This window comes from Pongo pygmaeus, chromosome 23 (assembly GCF_028885625.2).
Source record: "Pongo pygmaeus isolate AG05252 chromosome 23, NHGRI_mPonPyg2-v2.0_pri, whole genome shotgun sequence".
Classification (NCBI taxonomy): domain Eukaryota; kingdom Metazoa; phylum Chordata; class Mammalia; order Primates; family Hominidae; genus Pongo; species Pongo pygmaeus.
Genome location: NC_085931.1, coordinates 53,192,830 through 53,218,090, shown reverse-complemented (window position 1 = coordinate 53,218,090; position 25,261 = coordinate 53,192,830). Strand labels below are relative to the sequence as shown.

General features: G+C 48.5%; 1 protein-coding gene across 4 annotated transcripts in view; it reads left to right on the top strand.

Moving 5' to 3' along the window:
• The window catches only part of TCF20 (transcription factor 20), a 183,003-nt gene that overhangs the window by 63,432 nt on the left and 94,310 nt on the right, over positions 1-25,261 (top strand). For 2 of the 4 annotated variants that reach the window (XR_010125906.1, XM_054469982.2), the window contains exon 1: positions 9,807-10,129. The exons of 1 other annotated variant lie outside the window; for it this stretch is intronic. The gene's annotated coding sequence lies outside the window, so the exon portion shown is untranslated. Of the gene's footprint in view, positions 1-9,806; positions 10,130-12,071; positions 12,156-25,261 lie in introns of those variants that run through there. One more of the 4 variants, XR_010125908.1, reaches the window with a different exon arrangement.

The window sequence follows — 25,261 nt, the reverse complement described above, 5'->3', positions numbered from 1 at the left end:
AAAGGCAAGAACAGAGGGAAGCGGATGTCTGGCGTGTGAGGCATGGAGACCACAAAGGCCCACCCACCACTGTAAATGAGCTGCCCGGGGCTGGACGCCCCTCATACATGGCAGAGTCACCTACACACCGTGGGGCCTTGAGCGAGTTGTGACCACCATCCTGGACTTTGATTTCCCTAGCTGTGTGAGGCGGACTTGGGTCCGTTCACCTCTCAGGCCTGCCACTGCCCTAAGGGGCTGTGATTCTCTTGTTGCTTTGGTTTTCTTGGAAGGTTTCCATGTAGGTAGTGACTTGGGCGGTATCATCTGCCCATTGATTTTCCAGAAAGGATGCTTTCTTCCCTCCCACTCTGCACTCAGCCCACAGATGAGTGACCTCTTGCCTAGCTTTCCCATTTCTCCTCCTGTCCCTGCTAGTAACTCACCTGGTCTGGGCTTGGGGACCGAGAGGGCCCAGCCCAGTAGCAGCTCCCCAGAGGCCCCCAGAGGGCACAAGAGCCCCATAGACACCATACCCCATCACCTGTGAGGAGCACCTGGGGTGGTGTCTACGGGACTGGGGAGCCACATCCAGCCCACACCTGGCTTTGTGAGCCTGATTGCCACAGAGGCCCCCAGTGGCTCATTTACTCTCCCTCCTCCCCTCAGCAGAAGCTTTGGGATCCAACAGGTGTGGCTTACTCCTTGCTCCGCTGTGTCTGCTGGGTGACTGTGGGCACCACACCTCCCTGAGCCTGTTTGCTCATGGGGTGAATCATCCCACCTCATGGGGCACCTGAGGCTGGAATGATGGCAACAGCACTTCTGGCGCTGAGAAGCGCAGTCACTGATTGAGCCCTGCGTGCCTGCAGCCCTCAGTCGGGGGTGATGTTAATGTCACCATTCTACAGGTGAAAAGGCTGAGGCTTCAGGAGCTTAGGGAGCTTGCTGAAGGTCACATCGCCCTCTGTCCTTCCTTATTTTATTTATTGAGAGGGAGTCACTCTGTTGCCCAGGCTGGAGTGCAGTGGCGCAATCTCTGCTCACTGCAACCTCTGCCTCCCAGGTTCCAGTGATTCTCCAGCCTCAGCCTTCCAAGTCGCTGGGATTACAGGCGCCTGCCACCATGCCTGGCTAATTTTTTGTATTTTTAGTAGAGATAGGGTTTCACCATGTTGGCCAGGCTGGTTTTGAACTCCTGACCTCAGGTGATCCACCCGCCTCAGCCTCCCAAAGTGCTGGGATTACAGGTATGAGCCACTGCACCTGGCCCTTCCTTTCTTTTTAACACCCACCTACTACCAAGAAGGCGCAGAGGCAGATGATGATGCTGGGAGTCCATCTGAGGCAGGATGGGTAAAGGAAGCCTAGAGAGCCCTAGGGGAGGAGGCTGGGGAGACACAAAACTTGTGAAGAAGTGGTTACCATGCATGTCTGTCATTATTTGCCCACAGAGGGATATATTGATAATGGGAATAATGGTTGTCAGGTGGGCAGGGGAAGGGGTACCCTGCACCATCATGGCTCCTGAGGAAGATACAGTCGTGGTTCCCTCCTCCCACGATGTTTCTGCTCACCTTCGCTCAGGACATGGGGTTGCTTAAGGGCAATGTGTGGGTTCAGATCCGGCCTCTGCACTCACCCGCCGTGTGATCTCAGGCTAGTTATTTATTGCTCTGAGCCTTAGTGTCCATGCCTGTACATGGGGATGGTCATTGTACTCAGTGTTGTGAGGATGTTGTGAGTGAACGCAGGTAATGCACTTAGCACCATGCCCAGCTGGCGGGAGAGCTCTGGGAATGTTCTCTGTTGTTGTCCTCTTGAATCAGCCTTGCCTCTCCTCAGCATTCCCTCAGCACCTGCTGTAAGTCAGCACCAAGCCCAGGCAGCCTCCTCCTGTGCCCTGGGCTAAGCCGCCAGCCTCCGGGCCTGGGAGCTGAGCGGGCCTGGGAGCTGAGCGTCTGGATCTGCCGCGCAGGGGGAACAGCCTCTGAGAGTTGGTGTGTTGGCTCCCACTGCTGGCGTGACAGACATCCTGAGGAAATATGTCACTTTACAATAGTTTTCAAAGAAATTTCTAGAAAGCTCTTTTAACCCTACGGGGGCCATTCATAGCTTGGACTTCTGTTAGGTCCTAGTCTCAGTTTTGTCTTGATTTGCTGAGGACCCGCCCTCTCCTGGGCCTCGGTTTCCTCATCTGTAAAGCAGTAACTACCCAGCTCAGAGGGCTGCCTGTGTGAGATGAAACTGCTCCTGTGAAACATGCTTTGTAACCTTGAGAGCACTTTACAGAGCTTTCGGTTCTGTTTCTGGTCATTCACCAGACGGCCGCAGGCAGACGCCTGGGCAGGGTCATACTGTGTGCCCAGGCTGGGTGTGCACAGCAGTGGGATGCTAGCTTGGCTCTCAAGGGCTCCCTGAGTCGTGGCCTCACTAAAACCCTTGAACTTTGTAATTTCTAGAGAATGTGGAAGGCTTTACAGGCAGCCCTGCTCCCTCGCAGGGAAATGCTGATGAGCGTCTTGTCCTGGTCACTGGTTCATCCCACATATGTTTTTGGAGCAGCTCCTTGTGCTGGGCACTGGCCTGGCTGATGGGGATGAAGCTGAAGACCAGAGGTCAGCCTTGCCTTTGAGAGCTTGGCCTAGGAGGAGGGATACGGAAACTCACATCCAAAACCCTGATGACTGAGGTTCAGGGTGACGTGACACAGGGCCTGCACTTCTCAGAAGAGGCTCAGCCACAGGGCAGGATCACGTCTAAATACATATTGGCTTGTGTCCTCTGCTTAGAATTCTTCATCATCTCCTCTTTTTGCCCAGGGATAAAGTCGCAAAGCCTCTGTGGCCTGTACTGTCCTGCTCCAGCTGCATCTCCAGCTTTCTCATTTCACTTAAATTACCCTGCAGGCCCCTGTGCCCTTCCTGGAAATCTACTTGTTCCCTCCTATCGCAGGGCCTTTGCCCATGCCGTGCCCTCTGCCTGGAGCTCTCCTCCAACTTCACCATGTGGTTAACTTCCTATTTGTCTTTCAGGCCTCAGCTCAAATGTCCTAGATCCCCAAGGCTCAGGGTCCCTATTGTACATCTGCTGTGCTCCTGCCACACTTCCTTACTAATTTGTATCATGGCCGTTATCAGATGATTATTTATGTGATGATTCTTTTTCTAACTGCTCCATGGCACCATAAGCTTCATGACCACAGGGACCCTTGGGATCAATGCTTGTCATAAGGGCTCAATCAATGTTTGTTGAATGAATGAATAAGTGTTAAGAGTTTGTGGAGGAGGTGGCATTTGAGTAAGACTTGAAAGAGGGTATAATTTCAATCCGTAGGGAAGAGGGAAGGGCACTCCTGCTGCAGGGAGCAGACGGGCACAGGACAGGAAGCCAACTTGTCTAGTTAGGCAGAGAGGGAGAATGAGACCTGGGAGAGAAGGTTTGGAGAAGCAAGCGGAGCCAGATAGAGCATTGTATTCCAGGCTGATAGGAATAAACTTGAATGGTGAAGCTGCTCAGGACCCACTGACAGACTTCTGAGCCAGGGGGAGCAAAGTCAAAACCAGCTTTGGATAACTAATGAATCCGCCACAGGGATGAGTGGGCAGGGCAAAGTGGCCCCAGTCGAGGACCAGTTAAGAGTTGGAGAATTCACGGCTCCTGCTGCTTTCTGCTTCCCTGGAATCAAAAGTGATTTGGCAGTTATCCCCGAGAGCTCGCAGGGAGATGCAGGGCAGTGATGAGGAACCTCACACGGCGTGGCTGCTTCCAGAAGACAATCGCCTTAGTGGCAGGGCAGCTATTCCCGAGTCACTAGAGGGAGAGACCGAGGTGATTGAGCATCGGCATCTGCGTTTCTTGGCTTCTCCTGTTGAGAAGGCAGCATCCAGCTCTGCATCCCTGCACCTGTGTCCTGGTGCCTTCTATTAATAAGTGGCCCAGGAATCTTGACGCTGAAGGACCAATCTGTGGCAGAAGATGAGCAGAAACATTTCTGTCAAATGCCCAGCAAACAAGACTCCACGCCCCTGTGGGGAGCCAGCAGATAAGAGTCAGGACTCTCGAGGACCTGAGGACAAATCCCAGCGCCACCACTTAGCAGCTGTGCACCTTTGGGCATCTTCTAAGTGACTCTGGGCCTCCATTTCTTCACTTGTGAAAATGGAGGCTGCCCTGGTGTCGTGAAGGTTAAGGTTAAGTGACATATATGGATCCCCAAGCACAGGGAACACTGGAGGCTCAGGAAGTAGTGGCCGTTATCATGGCTGCGTTTTTCTCCATGGTTTGAATTCTTAGCAGGAAGCTTGGGTTTCAGGCTTAAAAATGAAGAGCATGTCAACAAAACAGGATGGAACAAAGTCTTTTCCCAGCATGCCTCAGCATGTGGCACTGCCTTCCCGTGGAGCCCAGACAATGATGTGGCTAAAAGTCTTGAGCTTTCAGGCAGAAATAATCCCAAAGGAAAGGAACTTCCTTATTGTCATCTTATAACAAAGCAACGCAAGGGCCCTGTAGCCTGTCAGATTCAGCTCTGCCCCCTCCAAGCTGCTCTGTGCCTCAGTTTCCTCATCTGCAAAATGAGGCAAGAACAGTACCCACTTTATAGGGTTGTTGTAAGGATTAAGCAAGTTACTGCAGGAAAAGCGCTTAGAGCATGCCTCTGTCACTGCGACTCTTAGATCATTTCATATTCAGGTTAACTCTTTGTAGTGCCCTGAGTGACTCTCTGGGGGCTTTGGAGCCAGAAGACTGAGTTCAAATCACAGCCTCTTCCTAGCTGTGTGACCTGGGCAAGTCTCTTAACCTCTGTGTGCACCCATTTCCTGCTCTGTACAATGAAGATGACAATCCCTGCCTCATGGGTTTGTTGTGAGGAGTGAATGGGATCACTCAGGTAAGGGCGCTGACTCCCCTGAGGCAGGCAGCTCACTTGGCCCCTCCCAGCCCAATTTACAGCTGAAGAAATTGGATGATTTAAAGACACACACTGGTGAGACCAGGCTGGCCCCAGCTCAGTGACTGGCCCAGTGAGAGTCCAGCCACTAGGGATAGTGAGTGCCGGGCAGGTCGGGGTGATCTGTGCGCTCAGGCTGCACGGGCGTCCCGTTTCTTGGCCTATCCTCAGGTGTTAGCTCTCTGCTCACCTGTGGGGAAGATGTGTAAGTCGATTCATAGCAGCTGCTGCTTGTTGGGCAGACCGTGGTCTTCCAGGCGTGGGGTCCGAGAGTCTGAGGCCCCCCACCTGCCCCAGCTGCCCAGTGTCCAGGACTTAATATATGACTGCGGGAGGGGCTGGTGCTGCCCAAGCCGTCCTCTTACATTCTTTCCCTATCGGCCTGCAGACTTTTGGTCCCACTGACTGTTTAGGTCCATCTCTATCTTTCCATTGTTTGCTGAGTGCTGGGAAGCTTGGTGGTTAAGAATGCAGCCTTTGAAAACCTGGGTTCAAATACCAGCTCAGCCTCTTCCAAACTGTGTGACTTGGGATAAGTTAAACTCTTTGCACCTCAGTGGCCCCATCTGTAAAATAGGGGTGATAACAGTACCAAACTCATTAGACTGCTGCAAATAAGAAGAACTGGGATGATGAAATCTGCATAGTGCCTGGTTCATAGTAAGCCTGGATTCCTCTGGGCTGTATCATCCTTATTAACATCATTTTAATGGACATGGTACCCCTACCCTGCACAGGATGCCGGAGACCCGAGAGAAGCAGAGGTGTCTCTGCCCTGCATATGCTCACAGTCCAGGGGAAGAGATGGATGCATCCCAGATTAGGATGCCACACTTCTATCCTGGAGGGCAGAGTGGAGGGGCAAACCTGGAGAGCAGAAGTTTCTGTGGGACCCTGTGAAACAAATCCATGCCAAACATGTCAATGCTACAAGGCCCTGCAGGATCCCACCCTTGCCCAACTCCGCAGCTTCATCTTTTTCCCCTGCACTGGGCACAGCAGGTAGTTCTCCCCCACACCCCTAAGTCTCAGTATTCTCTGGTCCTCTGTTTTAAGGCCCTCCCCACCAACATAACTTTAGAGCCTCCCCTGACCTTGCCCCAGAAAGAACTGTTCTGAGCCCCCAAGCTCCCTCCATGTGGGCTCAGAGACTTGCACAAAGCAGGGGCTCCTGTGGAATGAGGGCACAGAATGAGGGCGTGCCCACAGAGGCTCTCCACCCCTGCTGTTTGTGCACTCTCAGTATCCTTGTGCTTTGCAAGGGGACAGTGCGTGGCTTGGGGACAGGCACAGCAGGAGGCTGTGGGGAGTTTCCCGCTCTGTTAGCCAGAGGCTTTTGTAAGTTGCCTCCTGGAAGACTGCAGATGAAGCCCCGAGCTTGTGAGCAGGAATTCCAGGCCTCCCTCTTGGTGTGACTGAGTTAGCAGGCAGCGCCTCCCAAGAAAGAGGAGAGCTGGAGCTCGGTGAAGGATAAAGGTGAGGGCTGCGTGTCTACTCACGAGAGCTGACAAGTGAGGAAGGACATCCGCCTGCTCTGAAGGCACTGACACCCTGGCTCACTTCGCACAAGTCACTGATCTGCCGAGCAGGGCCAGTCTCCTCAATCAATCCACGCTGACAGATGGTAGTGGAATCAGTGACCTAGAGGCAGAAGGCTCCATTTGTAATCCTGGAGTGGCCCAGGCGCCTGGAGGAGGGCAGAGGAGTTTGTAATAAAAGGAGTGATACAGTGTTTCCAAAAGCCATCTTTGAGCCAGAGGAGGAGGGAAAGGATTAATTTTGTTTCTAGAATTGATACACTGATTCAGTTCAATGAGTAATTTTTGAGTGGACTGGGTTAGGAGGGAGGGGGAAAAAACTAGTCTACTGTTTTTTGTTTGTTTGTTTGTTTGTTTTTTTACTGTTCTTTCCTTAAAGAGCTTCGAGTGTGGTAGGAAAAACAGGATCCATGCATCTGAGACAATGAGAGAACAACAGAAAACACTAATGTGATTTCAGAGGAAGGGGCGCTCAGTTATTGAGTGCCTGCCACTGTGCAATCTTGGGCAGCAACTTCACCTCTTTGAGCCTCAGTCTACTCATGTCCTTTTGTGTCCATATCATAGAACATGCAGCTAGTGTTAACAGTGCCCGGTACTGCACTGAATTTTTTTTTTTTTTTTTTTTTTTTGAGATGGAGTTTTGCTCTTATCGCCCAGGCTGGAGTGCAACGGCGCAATCTCAGCTCACTGCAACCTTTGCCTCCAGGGTTCAGGCGATTCTCCTGCCTCAGCCTCCCAAGTAGCTGGGATTACAGGCACCTGCCACCACGCCCGGCTAATTTTTGTATTTTTAGTAGAGACAGCGTTTCACCATGTTGGCCAGGCTGGTCTCGAACTCCTGACCTCAGGTGAGCCACCCACCTCGGCCTCCCAAAAGTGCTGGGATTACAGGCATGAGCCACTGTGCCTGGCCTATGCAGCTTTCTTGAGAGTCCCACAACACCTTATGAGTGAGGTAATTAAAAAATATTTTTTTTCTTTTAAATAAATAGAGATGAGGGGGAGTCTCACTTGTTGCCCAGGTTGGTCTTGAACTCCTGGCCTCAAGCAATCCTCACACCTCGGCTTCCCAAAGTGCTGGGATTATAGGTGTGAGCCACCACACCCGGCCCAGTGAGATAATATTATCTCCATTTTATAGCTGAGGAAACCAAAGGTGGAAGTGACTTGTCCAAGGACACACAGTGCAAGAGTAACCCACATCTTCCTGTTGGCTATGATGCCCATACACATTCTTTTTCCAGATGGAACCAAAAGAGAAAGTGGCAGGCTTTCAGGGATAAAGAGGCCCAGCTGGCCTGGTCTAAGGACTGGGGAAGTTTCCAGGTGGAGGGCATCGGGGCAATGTTCTGGCAGGGTCTGAAAGGGCGGGGAGGGGGCTGCATGGTTATAAGAGGCAGGAGCTGACAAGAGCCTGGACGTCAGTTATCTGTCTGCATTCTTTATTCTTTCCCTTTTGAATGAGGCTCTGCGACAGATTGTCAGCATCCCCCGGGCCCTGCATCTGAGACGCAAGTGAGGTTATGAAGAAGGGAAAGAATGGAGGAATGATGGGGCAGGGGACTCTAAGGAAAAGGGATTCATCTTTCTTCATGAATTCTCTCAAGAAATTAAGGGTGCCCCCCAACACCAGTCTTCAGGAAGTCCTGCATTCTCCTATTTTTGTCCAGAAAACATGGATTTGTGCTGAGTGCCTCTTCCACCTTTCCCTTTACAGCCCTGATCCCAGGAGAAGCCAGGTACTGGTCTTTTAAAAGTCTTGAGGCCTGAGAATTTGAAAATGAAACTCAGAAGAACAATGGGAACAATCAGAGGGCAGGGCCTCGTGGCTGCTTCAGCTCTGCCCCGGAAGAGCCTGGCATGCAGGAGGTGTTGGGGAATCAAGTCCCCAGGAATAGTCCTGACCTGCTTTGGAGCCAGCCCCCACTTTGTGAGATTGGACAGAAGCCAGGAGAAATCACTGCCTTCCCCAAGTACATGCTCCTGCCAAGGGGCCCAGGACCACCTCTGCCTGGGACCCTGAGACCCTCCTTGGGTAGCCTGAGAAAAGGCAATGGCTAGCTGGGGTGAAAGGTCAAAAAGTAAAACCACGCCCGGGGGAGCTGTGTGCCTCAAATACATGGAAATCTGGGTTCTAGACCACACCTGGTTCCTGACAAGCCCCACCTGCTGCCGGAAGCACTTTTCCAATCCCAATTTACTTGTAAGTTGGGTTGCTTCAGGAGAGGAAGCCACATACTCCCCTAACATCTAGGACAGATGGGAGCCTAATTTAGAATCGGCAATTTTAGCCAACATTAGGGACATCTAATCCAAACTCTCCTCACCCACAGGAAACTGAGGCGCAAAGTGGGAAGAGAATTTGGCCAGGTCAAAGGTCAGGGGCAGGATCACAAATTCTCAACGCATCCTACTCTTGCTGGCCTTGTCACTTTTGATGGCCGTGGGGGCACCAACATCTACGTATTAGTTGCTCTACAATTGCGATTTTCTTTATAAAGAAGTCAAGCCCTTCCTTTGCTCTAGAAACATCAGGTTTGCAAAGGAAGGCTGGGAACAAGCTGAGGCCTTGGCACCGCAAATCCTCTGCCTTATAGGCAAATTAATTCGGGACCCTGGGCGCAGTCAGCCTGGCATTGCAGCTTCTTAATGCCGCAGCAGAAGGCAAACTGGAACGTCCATTTTACAGGTGAGGTAGGTGGGCCTCCCTCCTCGCGTTTTCGGCGGTGGAAACAGGCTCTGAGAGGACCCAAGTCGTTCCTCCACGGACACCCGGAACCCATGGGCGGGGGCTGTCAGGGACACAGACGGGACCAGCTAGGTCTTGGGCTGCCTCCGGCCCAGAGGGCTCTTGGCGGGCAAGAGCCGCCCCCACGCCCGGCCCCACTAAACAGGTCACCGAGAGAAGGCCGGGTCCTCGCCCGCGGACTTCCCGGGCCGCAAGAGGCGCGATTCTGGCGTTGGAGGCTCCAGGGAACTCCAGAAATCCCAGAGAGATTCCGGGCCACCAACTCCCCAGAAAGTTGGCTCGCGTCCACCCTCAAGACGGCCCTGAGGCGCAGGCTAAGATGGCAGTGGGCGGGCGGCGCGCTGCGCCCTGCGGCCGCAGAGGAGAACCCCTTGCGACCCTGCCGCGAGGTGGGGGCCTTCGCGGTCCCTACCCGGCGCGCGCCAGCCTCGACGCCGCCGCACGCGGGTGGGCACGCGCGCGCCCGGCCCCGCCCCCAGCGCCCCGCCCCCGCCGCGCGCCCCGCCCCGCCGCGCGCTCTCCCGCCCGCCCGCGCGCCGCGGCCCGGAGCCTCCCCATTGGCCGCGCGCCGTCACCTGACGCTCTGTTATTTCCTGTGTGTTGGGAGAATGGAGAGAAAAAACCCCGAGCCCAGCCGCTTTCGGCCCCTGCGAGGCGGCCGCGGCCTCCGCCAGGGGAGCCCGCCCTGAGGCGCGCCTGACCGGGGAGCGAGCGCGCGGGCCGGAGCGAGCCTCGAGGGGCCGCGGCCCCGGCCCGCCCCGCCGCCGGCCCGGGCACCCGAGCTGGAGGCGGCGGAGCCACCCCCACCCCCACCCCCACCCCGCGCAGCGCCGCCCGCCGTCGCCACCGCTCCCTCCCCTCCCGCCCCCGGCGGAGGCCGAGGGACGGGGCGGGGGGCTCCTGCAGGTAACCGCCTCCCGGGCCTGAGGGGCAGGGAGAGGCTTGGGCCTGAGGGACTGGGGCCGGGCCGGGGTGTCCGGCCTGGGGGGCCGGGAGCAGAGGTCCCGGCCGGACCCAGCCTGGGAGTGCGGAGCCTCCTGGACTCGGAGTCAGGGCTTGGGGTGCTGAGGGGAGTGTTGCTGCCCGGCCCGTCCCGAGAGTGCGGGCAGGGGCCCGGGCCAGGCCTGGCATCAGAGGGCTGAGGTGTCTTGGGCCGGCCAGGGGATCCGGCGGGGTTTGGGCGCCGGTGCTGGCCCGAGGGTGCGGAGGGAAGGTACCTGCTGGTCGCGCGAGGCCTTGGGTGCAAAGGCGGCGGGTGTGAGCGGGCGGCGTCCGGGAGTCAGCGCCGCCTGCTTCGGGGCCCCTGGCAGCCCCGGGGGCACCGGCCGCGCTCGCCTCTTGGCTACGGGCTGGGGGCGAGGCCAGCGGGGCTGGGCCGGGATGTGGGCGGGAGGGCGCCGCGCTGGGGCGCCCGGGAGGGCAGGGGCCCGTTTACTGCCATGTGAACACCTGAAACCATGTGGACGCGGCTGCTTCTCGCCTGTTGGGGGCGGAGGGCAGGTACCGGCGGGCTGGGCGCAAGGTCCCGGCGCAGGACACACTTCCTGTGTGGGGCGGCCTCTCCTCCCGCACCGCGGGGAACAGGGCGGGGCGTGCAAGCCGGGGGTCTCTGGGCGAGGGAGCGCTCATTTGGGGACCTGAGGCTCTCGTCCCTTTTTCGGGGGAAAGTGGTGGTTTGAAGGAGCGTGGCCAATCGGGCCGATCCCTCTCAGGCTACGGCGGGAGGTGCACTGTCCTCTGGACGCCGGAATGGGAGTGGAATTTAGTGAGTTGGGGGGCGGTGCGGAGGTGCGGCCGTCTTTCTCTGCTTGTGGGTGGGATTATTGTCTGTTTTTGTGGTTGCGGATACCAATACAGTTTGCTGGTCTGTATTCAGTCCTTTAGTCTGACCTTAGGGGTCAGGTCAAAATTAGGATTTCCCCCTTTTCCTTTTTGCTTTTTTCTCCTCGAAGATTAGATGTCTCTGGTAACTGCTGTAAAATGGATGGAATTTTCGAGCTATTATCTAACAGGCTGATCTTTGAATGATAATTGGACCCTTATGTTAACAGCCTCAGTGAAGAGTGAAGAGTTTTATACAGCATCTTCTGTGGGGTGGTGGTTTGGTGGATGGGGAAACTACACTGAATTCCGACCTAGGAGACCAGGAATCTGCTTACAGCTTTGACGCCAAATAAACTTCAGCCCAGGGCAAGTTACTTTCCCTGGTAATTTCCCCATCTGTTAAGTGAGGACTCCCAGGTCAGACAGTACAGGGGTTTGTGGTTTTGCTTTCTTATCTCTCATTTTGTGCTCTGTTTTAGCCATAGGCAACTTTTCTGAGAAATGCAGACTGTACCTTAGCTGGCTTTTAAAAGCTTGTCTTTTAGCTTCCAGCCTCTGCCTTCAACAGAGCATAAAAGTTGGTCAGGGTACATTCTTTTTTTGAAATCCCACTTGCTGTTCTGTGCTTCAGATCAGAAAGTGTATTATTCTGATCTAGGTGTAATGCACCTTAACGTATTTTTTGTCTTTGTGAAAGAAGTTATCAGAAAATGTTTCAGAGAATATTTGTCTACTTGGAAAATGTGTGGATAACATGTGAATGGGTCTGTGTATGTTGGCTTAGAGGAGTTCCAAGATCTTTCTACGCAGGGGGTTTTGGAGGATCCGGATTTTATTAACGTTCTTCAAAGGACATTTGACATTTGGCTAACTGTTGAAATTTCCAGCCAACTTCAGCATTCTCAGAGTAGGGGGATGAAGTAGAATGCCATAACATCTCCTGTGAAATGGTATGCTAGTGGAATTAACTGTCATCTCAGGGTGCACTAATTATTTGCATCCCCAACTTTCTCCTTACTGGTAGCCAATGCTCCGCAGATGCTGAAGAACCGCAATTAGTTTCACTGATTTTATGGTGTGTGAAAGCCTTAGGCCATGCTTTTGACTGGTAAGTATTTCTATACCAACCTCAGAATTTGTCTTAGATTTCTAGAACTGTGCTGCTGGGCCGGATATGAGCCCAATATGGTACAATATGTCTTTCTCAGATCACCTTTTATTTTTATATATTATTTAATTTTTAAAATTAAATCCCCTTTTATTTATTTATTTATTTTGAGGCAGTGTTGTTCTGTTGCCCAGGCTGGAGTGCAGTGGCACGATCTCAGCTCACTGCAGCCTCTACCTCCCAGGTTCAGGTGATTCTCCTGCGTCAGCCTCCTGAGTAGCTGGGATTAGAGGCATACACCACCACACCCGGCTAATTTTTGTATTTTAAGTAGAGACAACATTTCGACATGTTAGCCAGGCTGGTGTCGAACTCCTGACCTCAGGTGATCCACCCGCCTTGACCTCCCAAAGTGCTGGGATTACAGGCGTGAACCACTGTGCCCAGCCTAGATCACTTTTTGATTGAATCTCTTTGAACAGTTTCCAAAAGGATCCCAGCATAGGGGCAGAGTGCTTATAATTATTGACTTTGGAGACGGTTTGGTAGTAATTTTCTTGTATGTTACCATCAGGCCTATCACACAAACACTTTTTTGCTTTATTTTTTGAGACAGAGTGTCTCTCTGTTGCCAGGCTGGAGTGCAGTGGCACTATCTTGGCTCACTGCAACCTCTGCCTCGCGGGTTCAAGCAATTCTCCCACCTCAGCCTCCCAAGTAGCTGGGACTACAGGTGCGCACCACCACGCCCAGCTAATTTTTGTATTTTTAGTAGAGATGGGATTTCACCATATTGGGCAGGATGGTCTCAATCTCTTGACCTCGTGGTCCACCCGCCTTGGGCCCCCAAAGTACTGGGATTACAGGTATGAGCCACCGTGCCCAGCCCACAAGTAGACACTTTTATATAGCCACACAGATTATTTGTAATTTTCTAGAATAAACAATTTATGTTAGGATTTGAATTTTGACCTTGCGTTCAGTGTGGTGTTTAAAAAACTCTGATTACTCAAATTGGTTTTGTTTTTTCTGTTGTTGTTTTGAGATGGAGTCTCGCTCTTGTTGCCCAGCTGGGAGTGCAGTGGTGCGATCTTGGCTCACTGCAACCTCAGCCTCCTGGGTTCAAGCGATTCTCCTGCCTCAGCCTCCCGAGTAGCTAGGATTACAGATATGCGACACCTCGCCTGGCTAATTTTGTATTTTTAATAGAGATGGGATTTCTCCATGTTGGTCAGGCTGGTCTCGAACTCAACCTCAGGTGAGCCGCCTGCCTCAGCCTCCCAAAGTGCTGGGGTTACAGGCGTGAGCCACCGCGCCCGGCCTATTAAATTGTAAGCAGTTATCACACTCACATGTATATTACACTTGTCTTATAAAACTTACAAGGGAAAAAATTGTTATAAAATTTTTATTCTACAAAGTAATTTGTATGTATTCATGTGAGAGAAGGTTGCCAAAATTGGTAAGATATCGGGAGACATGGCTTTTAGGTTCCATAACCTAGTAGTGGTATACTTTTTTGTTTGTTTTGAGACGGAGTCTCGCTCTGTTACCCAGGCTGGAGTGCAGTGGCACAGTCTCTGCTCACTGCAACCTTCTCTTTCTAGGCTCAAGCGATTGCCCTGCCTCAGCCTCCCAAATAGCTGGGATTACAGGCTCCTGCCACCATGCCTGGCTATTTTTTTGTGTTTTTAGTAGAGATGGAGATTCGCCATCTTGGCCAGGCTAGTCTCGAACTCCTGACCTCAGGTGAGGTCAGGAGGTTATTCCCCTGCCTCAGCCTCCCAAAGTGCTGGGGTTACAGGTATGAGCCACGGCACCTGGCCAACTTTTTAAAACTCTATAAGATAAAATGGAATGTAATTGAAATGATCACATTTATTTGGAGTTGGACTTTTTCTCATGAGTCCAACCTACTTTTCATATAGGTAGGAAAACATGCTGGCATTTGTATAAAAAACAAGCTTTTGTGCTAGACTCTGTCCAAGGCATTTTAAATTGTGTTACAATATCCACCCAGCCGACCTTAGAGGTAGATCACCTTTCCTTTCCCTGAGAGCTGGTAGAGCTAGTGAGGTTCAACGCTTAGATACAACCCTCCTGCTCTTGGCCCCAGAGCCTGTGCTGTACTAGGTTTGTTGCCTGCTCAAGGCACAAATCAGTCAGTGGTAAGCGTGGCGCTGGAATCCATATCTTCCTGCTGTGCCCCTCTTTTTTTTTTTTTTTAAATTGTAAAGCTATGATGAACCCGAAATCTAGATGCAGGTGAAATACTGGAAAGGGTGGTTTTTGTGACTGCTTATGGTTTTGTGACCCCCTGGGAGTTTCCTAAACTTTTACCTTGCCCATACTTGGTCAGTTTTGCCAGTGTACTTGAGATTTAATCTATGAAAAAATTCCTCTTTTCATACTTAATTCCGTCATTCTGTCCTGAGCTGAAAACTTTGGTATCAGCTTAAAGAGTGACATAATACATAAAGGGCTGTCTCCTCCTGACTAGTTTACAATGCACTAGAATCATTTTGTATGGTGACTGCTCTCACTCAGTTTGACTGGGTGGCACTCAAAAGATATATTTACCAAAGACAGTTCTTTCCACAGTATGCCTTAAGCCTTCTTACTCATGGGGACTTTGTGTTCAAGGCACCTTAGTACTCATTCATTCTGTCTGGGGCTTTGTCTCTGCTGTCTTCATTTTCTTTTTGTGGAGGTAAAAAAGTAACAAGATAAAGCAAAACAATAAAACTATTGAAATAAAACAGTACATGACAGTGATACCTTTAAAATACAGTAATCCTGGGCAACATAGTGAGACCTGGTCTCTGCAAAATAAAAAAACCAGATGTGGTGTGGGTGCCTGTAGTCCAAACTATTCAGGAGGCTGAGGTGTGAGGATCATTTGAACCTGAGAGGTTGAGGCTACAGTGAGCCATGTTGTTGCCATTGCACTCCAGCCTGGGAGACAGAGCAAGACCCTGTCCAAAAAAAAAAAAGAAAAAGAATACAGTATACTGAAATCAAGGTATTTATAGTTAGTAGAGCATAATTTGGTCACATTGCACTGGATAGTTTTTGATTATTGGTTAGGCTGTTGAAAGTCCTTTAATACCCTTGATACATGTGGTATGGGTGAAAAGGTTCTCATGGTGACAAACACAATCAGTACTTTCTGCGTAAGAGCAATGTTTGCTTTTTGGGTAATATGCGTGACGCAGCAGGAAGATGAACTATAACATGAGTTAGCTGGTATATCCGTGGCTTATTATCTGGTGTTTCATGGTGGGTAATTAAAACTACTAGGGAAAATATCATTGTTGCAGTATGCATATGTCAGCTGTTCTATAGGAAAGAGTAGAAATTCATTGGAACATTTGATATCGGTGTGATTGGAAGATGGTTTCCACTTTTGAACGTCATGTCCCTGAATGTGGATTAAGGTCCGCGCGCGTGTGTGTGCTAATTTTCATTAACAAGTATTTACAGGCTTTCTAAGTATGGGAAATGTGATTGTGGGCAAGAAAGAGCCTACTCTGGAGACAGACTGTAAACAGTAAATAAAAATGTCAGGTGATGATAATAGCGGTGAAGAAAATAAGAAAACAATGTGAAATAACTCAGGGGATGTTACTTTAGAGTGGTCACAAAGATAATCCCTGTTCTGAAGCCTTTTCTGCCAGTAGGGCAGTCGAACTTGATCTGTGGGCTGGATGAAAATGACATTAAACAAAGTAAATAATTTGTTTTAGCCCTGAGCATCTTGAGAAGTTAATCCAAAGGATGGAAGTGGGCTGGTTGAAGTGTTCCTCTGTTTATATCTTTTTGCTTTGTGAATAGGGACCTGGCTCAAAAGAGCTTAAGGGAGATCATTAGTGGTACCTTGTAAAGGCTAAGAAAGAGGAGTGCTGTCTGCTTTTTTTAAAAAATCATCCCGATAAAAAAATGTGGAGATGTATTATAATATTGGTAAGTGTTAGACAGTGTAGGAAACATTCTCTGGTTATGTCTGTTTCTCCCCTCCCCCCCACCCTGCCCCCGCCCCCGCACCACTTTAGATCTAGACCTGTAGATGTGTTCATGTTTCTGTGTTGGGGATCTTCTGTTTGGGTAGAGGGGTGGGGATGTCAAGGAAAGCAAGGATAGCTCTAAGCAGAGGCTCTGGCAAGGGAGGGAACTGTGCGGATCAGACGGGCTTTGTTAACCATAGCCAGGAGGGTTCATCCTCTCAGTCTTTCCCAGCCAGCTGGCATCCAGCGTGCCTTCTCCCACCCTTTCCATACTTTCTGATTATAGAATTTTAGAGCCGGAAGACACCTAAAAAATTGTCTAGTATAACCCTTTGGCTTTACAACTCAGGAAGATGCCAAGAGGCTGGTAATTTACCCAAAGTTATGTGGCTTTATACTGACAGAATCAAGGGTAGGACCTCTTCTTAGCCATCTATGCCCCATGCTCTTACTGGCGTAGTTGACAGTGGCTCTTGAGTGGAAAAAGGAAGCTCCTGGGTGTTAATGTACTCGCTTAGGAAAAAGCCTATGTAGTTCCAATCTTAAGATATCAAGGAGAGATGGCACACATCAATCTTGAAAGCAGAGACAAAATTGTACTACTGTTAATTTTCACAAAGATGTGTAGTGTTGGCTTCTTAGGCCCCATTGGTTTCTCTCTTCCTAATTATGCCTTGGTCCAAAATAGGTGACATGGAGAAACTTCCTTGGCCATGATCAGATTTAGTTCATTTAGAGTGAGGCCTTTTAGATGTAGGGTGAAACTCCTGATAGGTGGCTGAAATGGGTTTCTAGAATTGAAAAAGTTAAGGCTCCAGCAGCTTACCTCCAGACCTCAGTTTCAGGGAAGCCAGATTTCACTGCTGCATTTAGAAGTGCCCTAAGGATGAAGCGCTACTTTCAGAGTCTGGAGAATGTTCACTGTGCTTGGCAAGAATAGGGATTCTTGAGAAGTCAAGCAGGAGTACTTCTCTGGGCGTTTCCCTGACTTAGTGCTGTGGGAGACCAATTACCTGAGGCCAGATTTTGTATCCCTTTGGTAGTGATGTGAGAGGATACTATTGCTGAAGAAAGTCCATGTGATGGAAGGCAGCAGAGCGTGTGAAGGAGGATGTGCAACCTCATCCTGGCTCCATCACTTGCTATCAGTGACTTTGGGCATTTTGCCTGAGCTATAGTTTCCTTATCTGTGCAGTGGAGATAGATCTTCTTTTGGGCTGTTGGGGGAAGGCACTAAAATAGGAAAAGTATATGGTGAAGTGGACTGCCTGCAGGTAGCACTCGGAATGGTAGCTGTCCATTAAACCATCAGTCTGTGTTGTGCTATGTACTAAGACACTGGACTAGAGCAGGGCTGGTCCTTGCTAATTCTGTTGATTTTATGTCCTCAAATATTGGCCGAGTAGATAGTAGAGAAGAGCAATTAAATAGGGTTATCAAAAGTATTCTCATAAGGGGAATAGAAGATGCTGTACCAGGTGTATAATCCTGACTTGAGAGGTCACTGGAGGGTTCTAAGAGCAGGACCATGTATTTCCTCATCAGCCTGCTGAGCTCAGTGTCTCTTCCCACCTCTGGTTGTGAGTCCTCTTAGGCTTGACCATTGGCATTCTCCAGACCTTGTTTTTTCAGTGTCCTTTCCCCCTCGGTGATCTCTGATCTCCCCAGGCTTTTGTTTGTTCATAAGCTGATGATCCCCACATTGACATCTTCAGCTAGATGTCTTCTAGCACCTTCAACTCCTGCTCGACACAGCGGCTTGACCATCTCACTGGTATTGTGAGCTTAAGTCCAAAACTGAACACTTATTCCTCGCAAACTCTTTGTCCTGCATTTGTCCCCTACTCCGTAAGTGGCCCTACCGTTTACCCAGTTTCTCAAATCAGATTCCTCCTTTTCTCTCACCACCCTCTACCTCTAAATCTATCATCAAGTTACTGTCAGTGCTATTTCCATAAGATGATAACTTCTTTCATCTGTACTGTCGCTACCCTCTTTACCTCTTAAGTGGAACATGATGATGGCCGCCTCATTTCTGCTCGTTGTCTGCCTCTATTCCACTTCACCCAGAGCGGCCAAGAGTCGTGTGTGTCTGCTTAAAATCTTTTAATGGTTTTCCATAGCACTTAGATTCCAAACTCCCCCACATGGTTCACAAGGGCCGGAATAATCTGGTTTCTGCCTGCCTCTCTGACCCTCCTGCTGCTTTTGTTCACAGCCCTCCAATCACATTCACTTTTTTTTTTAGGCCCCAGAAGGTAGCAAGCTCTTTCCCATCTCTGGAACTTTTTTCGAGATGGAGTCTTGCTCTGTCGCCCAGGCTGGAGTGCAGTGAGCCAATCCTGGCTCACTGCAACCTCCGCCTCCCAGGTTCAAGTGATTCTCCTGCCTCAGCCTCCTGACTAGCTGGGATTACAGGCGCCCGCCACCAGGCCCAGCTAATTTTTGTATTTTTAGTAGATACAGGTTCCACCATGTTGGCCAGTCTGGTCTTGAACTCCTGACCTCGTGATCTGCCCGCCTCGGCCTCCCAAACTGCTGGGATTACAGGTGTGAGCCACCATCTGGAACTTTTTTATATACTGTTTCCTCTATCCATAGCACTCTGGCAGCCTTTTTCTCATCCTTCAGGATATTTGTTGAATGAATGAGAGGAAGCAAAGGGGATAAAGGGGATGTGGCAAGGAGAAACGTGTCCTGAGTGCATCTACAAAGGTCTCAAAAAAAAAAAAAAAAAAGATGTAGAATGAAATATGTTTGAAGAGCTGAAAGACTGTGAGTTTGGTTGTGGCATAGGTAAGAGTTATTTAAGCAAAACACGTAGGAGTCAGGCAGCTGGAACTTTGAATGCACTGCTGATGGGAGTGTAAAATGATGCAACCACTTTGGAAAACTGGCAGTTTCTCAAAAAGTTGAACATACATCTGCCCTGTGACCCAGCAGTTTAATTTCTAGGTATTTATCCAAGAGAAATGAAAATGTCCACAAATAAGACTTACATAAGAATATTGATAGCCAAATAATAACCAAAACTAAACAGTCCAGATGTCCATCAGCGAGACAGTAGATAACAAATTGGCATGTTCACACAGCGGAATACCACAAACAAAAAAGGAACAAACTACAGATACATGTAATAAGGTTTAATCTCACAAATATGCTCAGTGAAAAACCAAAGAAAAGTCATACTTAATGGGTGATCCCACTTAACGGACATTCCAGAATGGGTAGAGCCTTCTGTACTAGATTTCAGATTGGTGTTGCTTCTTGGGTAGAAAGGGATTGACCAGGAGAAGATGTGAGGGAACTTTTTAGAGTATGGAAATGGTTAGGTCTTGACAGGCATTCATCAAAACTGATTAAATCATATGCTGTATGTGATTTGACTGTAAAAATCACCTGTAACCTGCAGCCAAAAACAAAGCAGGAATTGTTCTAGATTCCTTTTCCCCCTCACTCTCAACATCTAATTGCTCAGCGGGTTCTGTTCACGTTATATTCAAAACATATCCTGAGTTTGGGCCAGTCGTGGTGGCTCACATCTGTAATCCCAGCACTTTGGGAGGCTAAGGCAGGTGGATTGCTTGAGTCCAGGAGTTTAAGAAAGGCCTGGGCAACACAGTGAGACCCCGTCTCTAAAATTTTTTTAAAATTAACCAGGCATGGTGATGTTCATCTGTGGTCTCAGCTACTTGGGAGGCTGAGGTGGGCGTATTGCATCAGCCAGCTGTGATTGTGCCTCACAAAAACCATATACATATATGTATCTGTCATGACTTTGTTCCCTCTCAAGAACCATACCCTCTTATCTGAACTGTATTATTAGTTTCCTGTTTTTCCTGCCCCCTATTTTTGCCTTCCTCCCAAACCATTTTTTCCACTTATCAGCTAAAGTGATCTCTTAAAAATTCAAATTGGATTATGTCGATTGCCTTCCTAAAATGCTCCAGTGGTCTTTCATTGCTTTCATGGTGGCCAACAGGGTCCTATCTAACCTTTGCCTCCTTCTGAAACCATTTGACCTGGTCTCCTTCTTGCTCCCTAAGCTACAGGTTTGTTCGCCTTCCCTCTTGTTTCTTGAACTCCTCAAGCTCATTTCTACCTTAGGACCTTTGCACTTGGCTCCTCCCTGTGTCTGGAACACTCTGCTTCTCAAATCTTTGAGTTGTTTCTGTTTGTCATTCAGGTTCAACTTAAACGTGACCTTCTCTGAGAAGTTTTCTCTGACCCTCCCTGTCTAAAGTAGTGCTGCATTACATCAGCCTGCCTTGTTTTGTTCATAGCTTTTATCATAGTCTGAATTTATTCTTTAAAACATTTTTAAATTAATTAATTTATTTTTAAAAAATAGAGACAAGGGTCTCACTTTGCCCAAGCTGGTCTTGAACTCCTGGCTTCAAGCGATCCTCCTGGGATTACAGGCATGAGCCTCCATGAACAGCCTGAATTTATCTTGTCCTTTTGTTTATCTCCCTCTTCCTCTCAGGGTTAAGCGTGCCTCCTTCACTGCTATATAGGCAGCAGTATTTGATACACAGTGGGCCAGATGTGTTAAGTGACATTATTGAGGATAGTGGTGGTAGGATGAGAGCTGTTGAAAGTGGACTTGGTGAGGGAGGAGGTGCCAAGGAGAGGCAAAACTTCTTTGGGGAAACTAGGTGATGGCATTGCCATTCATTAAAATAGAAAACAACCGAGGAAGCGAATATTGGAATAGGGTATAAAGTAATGAACTTGGTTTTGAATGTAAGTTAGAGATGCTTGTAAGGCATCACGTGTTTGAGCACAGATCTGCCATTTAGGAGAAGGAACTGGGCTATAGATTAAGACTTGGAGGTTGCATATATATCATAATTCCAGCCTAGGAGTACATGAGATTGCCCTTGGGGTAGATGAATAATGTGAGTATGTAGAGAAGTTGTTTATTCCTTGTTTCCTAAGTGATGGGCATCTCCTGCTAGTAATAGAGACTTAACTTGGGTCTCAGCCCCCTAAAAGGTTCTGTAGTTTCAGAACCCCCCGGGGAGTTATGTTATTCTTGCTAACAATGACAAGTGCTCAAGGGCCCAGAACAGAAACTCTGAGAAAAGCAAATGATTAAGGGAGCATGGTGGCTCTTACATAGCAGCAGGGCTGCAACCAGACAGGCTGGAGGAAACTCCAGAGAGCATGGAACCCGGGAAGAGTTTTTCGTGTCAGAGGCAGTAGACAAGATTACTGAAAAATGTCTGTTGGGTGGAGAGGGACGCAGGCTTCTGGGGAGTGGTATAAAGCTAGATTGTCATGTATTGATGAGAAAGGTGAAGTGAAAACACTAAATTGGGAATCAGACCTTCCTAAAGTTTGGCTGTTAGAGTTTTTTTTTTCTTTTAATATAAATATTTCTTATGGAGTTACATCCTGATAAACCCATCCATCCTAAGTCTAAGGTATATTTAGTACACCTAGCCTACTGAATGTCATAACCTAGCCTAGCCTTAGATGTGCTCACAACACCTACATTAGCCTATAATTGGGCAAAATCATCTAACACAAAGCCCCATTTTATAATAAAAGTGTTGAATTTATTGAATACTATACTGAAAAAGTGAGAAGCAGAATGGTTGTGTGGGTACTCAAAGTAGGGTTTCTACTGAATGCTTGTCACCTTGGCACCATCCTGAAGTGAAAATCCTAAGTGTATGCAAAACCAGAGCATGCGTAAATTCTGATGAGGAGCCAGCACACAGGATGGTGCTGAAGATGCAGGAAAGTGAGAAGATGTTGGATTGAGGACATTCCTGGGGAACTCAGAACCTATTGTGATCCCCTGTGATTGGCGTTGGGTAGTAAGGATATCCTTCTCCCGCAGGAGAGCAGAGGTGCGAGCAGAGGTGTGTGGGTGAGAAGCAGGCTGCGCATGGGGCAGGAATGTAAGGAGTACTCTGCGCACTGAAGATCCTCTGCCTAGGGAGGAGGAGGGGGTATGGAGAGTTGGAGGTTTCAAGAAAGCATGAAAGATTTTAAGAAACTTCCTGCCAAGCGGATAGAGCTGACTAAGGAAACAGTAATTGTAGGGATAAAGTAAGAAAGTAGTTAAGATGAGCATTCTACTTCCTGGGATTTTAGAGAAACTGGTCAAACCTTTATAATCCTTTGTCTAGTTTTGGATTCCAGTGATTTGGACACAACTTTTTGTGCCTTGTGTCTGGCAATTCCACCGTTCCCCATACACTTCTGCCAATCCCATTTATTAGACGAGTGACTTGTAAATTATTTCAGAGCCCTCACATTTTATTAAAAAAAATGCATGTAGCACTAGCTGTATAGTTAGGTGGCAGTGTGCTAAGTGTTATATCAAAACAGAATAAGATGGAAGTAAGGCGGGGGGGCACTCTCATCTCTTCCGTGCTGGGCTCCCCCAGGTCTGTAGAGGCATTTTGGGGCACAGGTGGCCTGGCTGGGGTAGACATGAGGGTCATCCTCTTCTCAACTCCAGCCAGAGCAGCTCATCATCTCTCTTATCTTTTGGGTATATCAACATAAGATTTTTGCTGAAAAAAAGACTTGCAGAATATTTTCAACCACCATTTCACTAGGCTGTAAGGTCCTTATAGTCAGGGCTGTGTTATGCTTTTATAGCCCCATCATCTGCATCGTTGCCTGTCAGTGCATCGAGGAAGAATGTACCATTTTGCCTCTGAGCCTCTGCTCTTTAATACTTCTCCCTCCTTCCCATCTCTAGCCATATATTATAGTTAAAATAGAATGTGTCTGTTTCATCGCAAATTCGTATATTAGGTGATCACCATGTCTTATTAATCTATGTCTTTATGTCCTGTTCACATAATTCTATTAAAGTAACGATGAATTTGGATTTGTTGTAGAAAACTTGCAGAGCTCTTCTAAGAGTACTAAAATCAGTAAAGAATAGGGGAAAAAATCCAGAGAAAATATAAGCACGAAAACCATAGCAGACAGGGTCAGATGGAATATTAGCAGTTTAGGTGAAGAACCCAGAGAACCACCTGTCCTGTAAGAAATGCTGGGTATTTCTCCTGGAGGGTTTTATTTTAATTTTTGAGACAGGGTCTTGCACTGTCACCTAGGCTGGAGTGTGGTGATACGATCATAGCTCACTGCAGCCTTGAGTTCCTGGACTCAAATGATCTTCCTGCCTCGGCCTCCTGAGTATCTGCGACTACAGGCGCATGCCACCACACCCTGCTAATTTTATTTTCTTTTGTGGAGATTGGGGTCTCTCTATGTTGACCAGGCTGATTTTGAACTCCTGGCCTCAAGCAATCTTCCTGCCTAGGCCTTCCAAAGTGCTGGGATTACAGGCGTCAGCCACTGTGCCTGGCCCCCGGAGAGTTTTAGAACAATAAAATAGAATTGTTACTCCATGGCAGAAGTGTAGAGAACATGCCTGCCAGATTCCAGCCAGATGACTCCTATAAACGCAACACACAATCAGTGTAAATGAACCTAAACAGATTTACCAGTACCTGTACATTACTAAACAGATGTAAATGAAAAGGTCCACTATGCATTGAACTTAATGCTACTTTTTTTCTTTTTTCTAGTAGATGTGAGTTTAAATATAGCAGGAATAGGATTTTCATTTTCTCTTGTTGAAAGTGTTCGTGGAAGTGGATTTAAGTTCTAGCATATTCAGTAGGAGAAATTTGAGCTGGAATGAAGGACATCACAGCCTGCATAATTTGTTAAATGTCTCTTTAAAAAAAAAAAAAAAAAAACAACTTTGCTACATTGGCTAGCGCATGTTGCTGAAAGTTGGCTTCCCCTAAAGATAAGGGACACAGGCCAAATGAAGCCTATGGGAATGAAACACATCAGAGAAAATAAAAGAAAAAAGAAAATTTCTGTTCAGCCAAGTTTGCTAAGTAGTTGCCATGCTAGGCACACACACACAAAAATCAAATAAAACACTTCACTTTTCCTTAGAGTTCAGGGTCTGTGGGAGAGTCCAGTATGGAAAATTAACATTTATCAAAGCTATGAACGATTGATAAGGCTGTAATAGTGGTGTAGCTGGAGTGCTGGGGAGAACTAAGCAAGAAGCTGCTCCTCCTGATCAAGTATGGGAAGAATATTGGAGAAGCCGGTAGAGGAGGGGGCATTTGGGTAGACCTTGAAGGATGCACGAGAGAGAGAGAGAGAGAGAGACAGAGAGACAAGTGGAAGAGTGGGGAAAGAGCATTCCTAAGAGAGGTCTTTTAGGAACCAAGGCTCAAAAGTATGTAGCATATTATCAATCAAACCCTGGGCTCTTAGGCTAAGGGCCTGGAGATGACAGAGAGGGGAAGGTCAGAAGGGAGCGTGGACCTAATAGTATGAGAGCAAGGTGGGAATAGCTTTGAACCTGGGGCTGGAGCACTTGAGTCTCATCAGTGGAACAAAGTTTTGTGAAGAGAAGTGTGAATACATGGTTGGGGGTGTTCTGACTGAGGAGAGATGGTGGTGGGAAGGAGAGGGGAGGGCCGGAAACAGATGATGAATTGATCATCTTGGCCTCTTACTGTTCTGATTTTCTCATGGCCAAAGCCCTAGTCTGCATGAGAAGGATCTGTAAAATTTAGCAATTGGTTTAAATAAGATGGATTTACAGGAAATTTTGGTATCAACCCATTTTGATTCCAAAACAGGTCGGCAAGGATATTTTATTTACCCAAACCTTTATAATAATAAATAATGTGATTTTTTTTTCTTTCTTTCTTTTTTTTTTTTTTTTGAGATGGAGTCTCACTCTGTTGCCAGGCTGGAGTGCAGTGGCGTGATCTCAGCTCACGGCAGTCTCCTCCTCCCGGGTTCAAGTGATTCCCCTGCCTTAGCCTCCCAAGTAGCTGGGACTACAGGCATGCACCACCATGCCCGGCTACTTTTTTTGTATTTTTAGTAGAGATGGGGTTTCACCATGTTGGTCAGGATGGTCTCGATTTCCTGACCTTGTGATCTGCCCGCCTCGGCCTCCCAAAGTGCTGGGATTACAGGCATGAGCCACCGTGCCCAGCCAACAATGTGAATATTTTTATATAAACAATAAATTCCAAGGGCCAGGACTTATTCTAAACATTTGACAAAAAAGTTAGGAGATAGTGT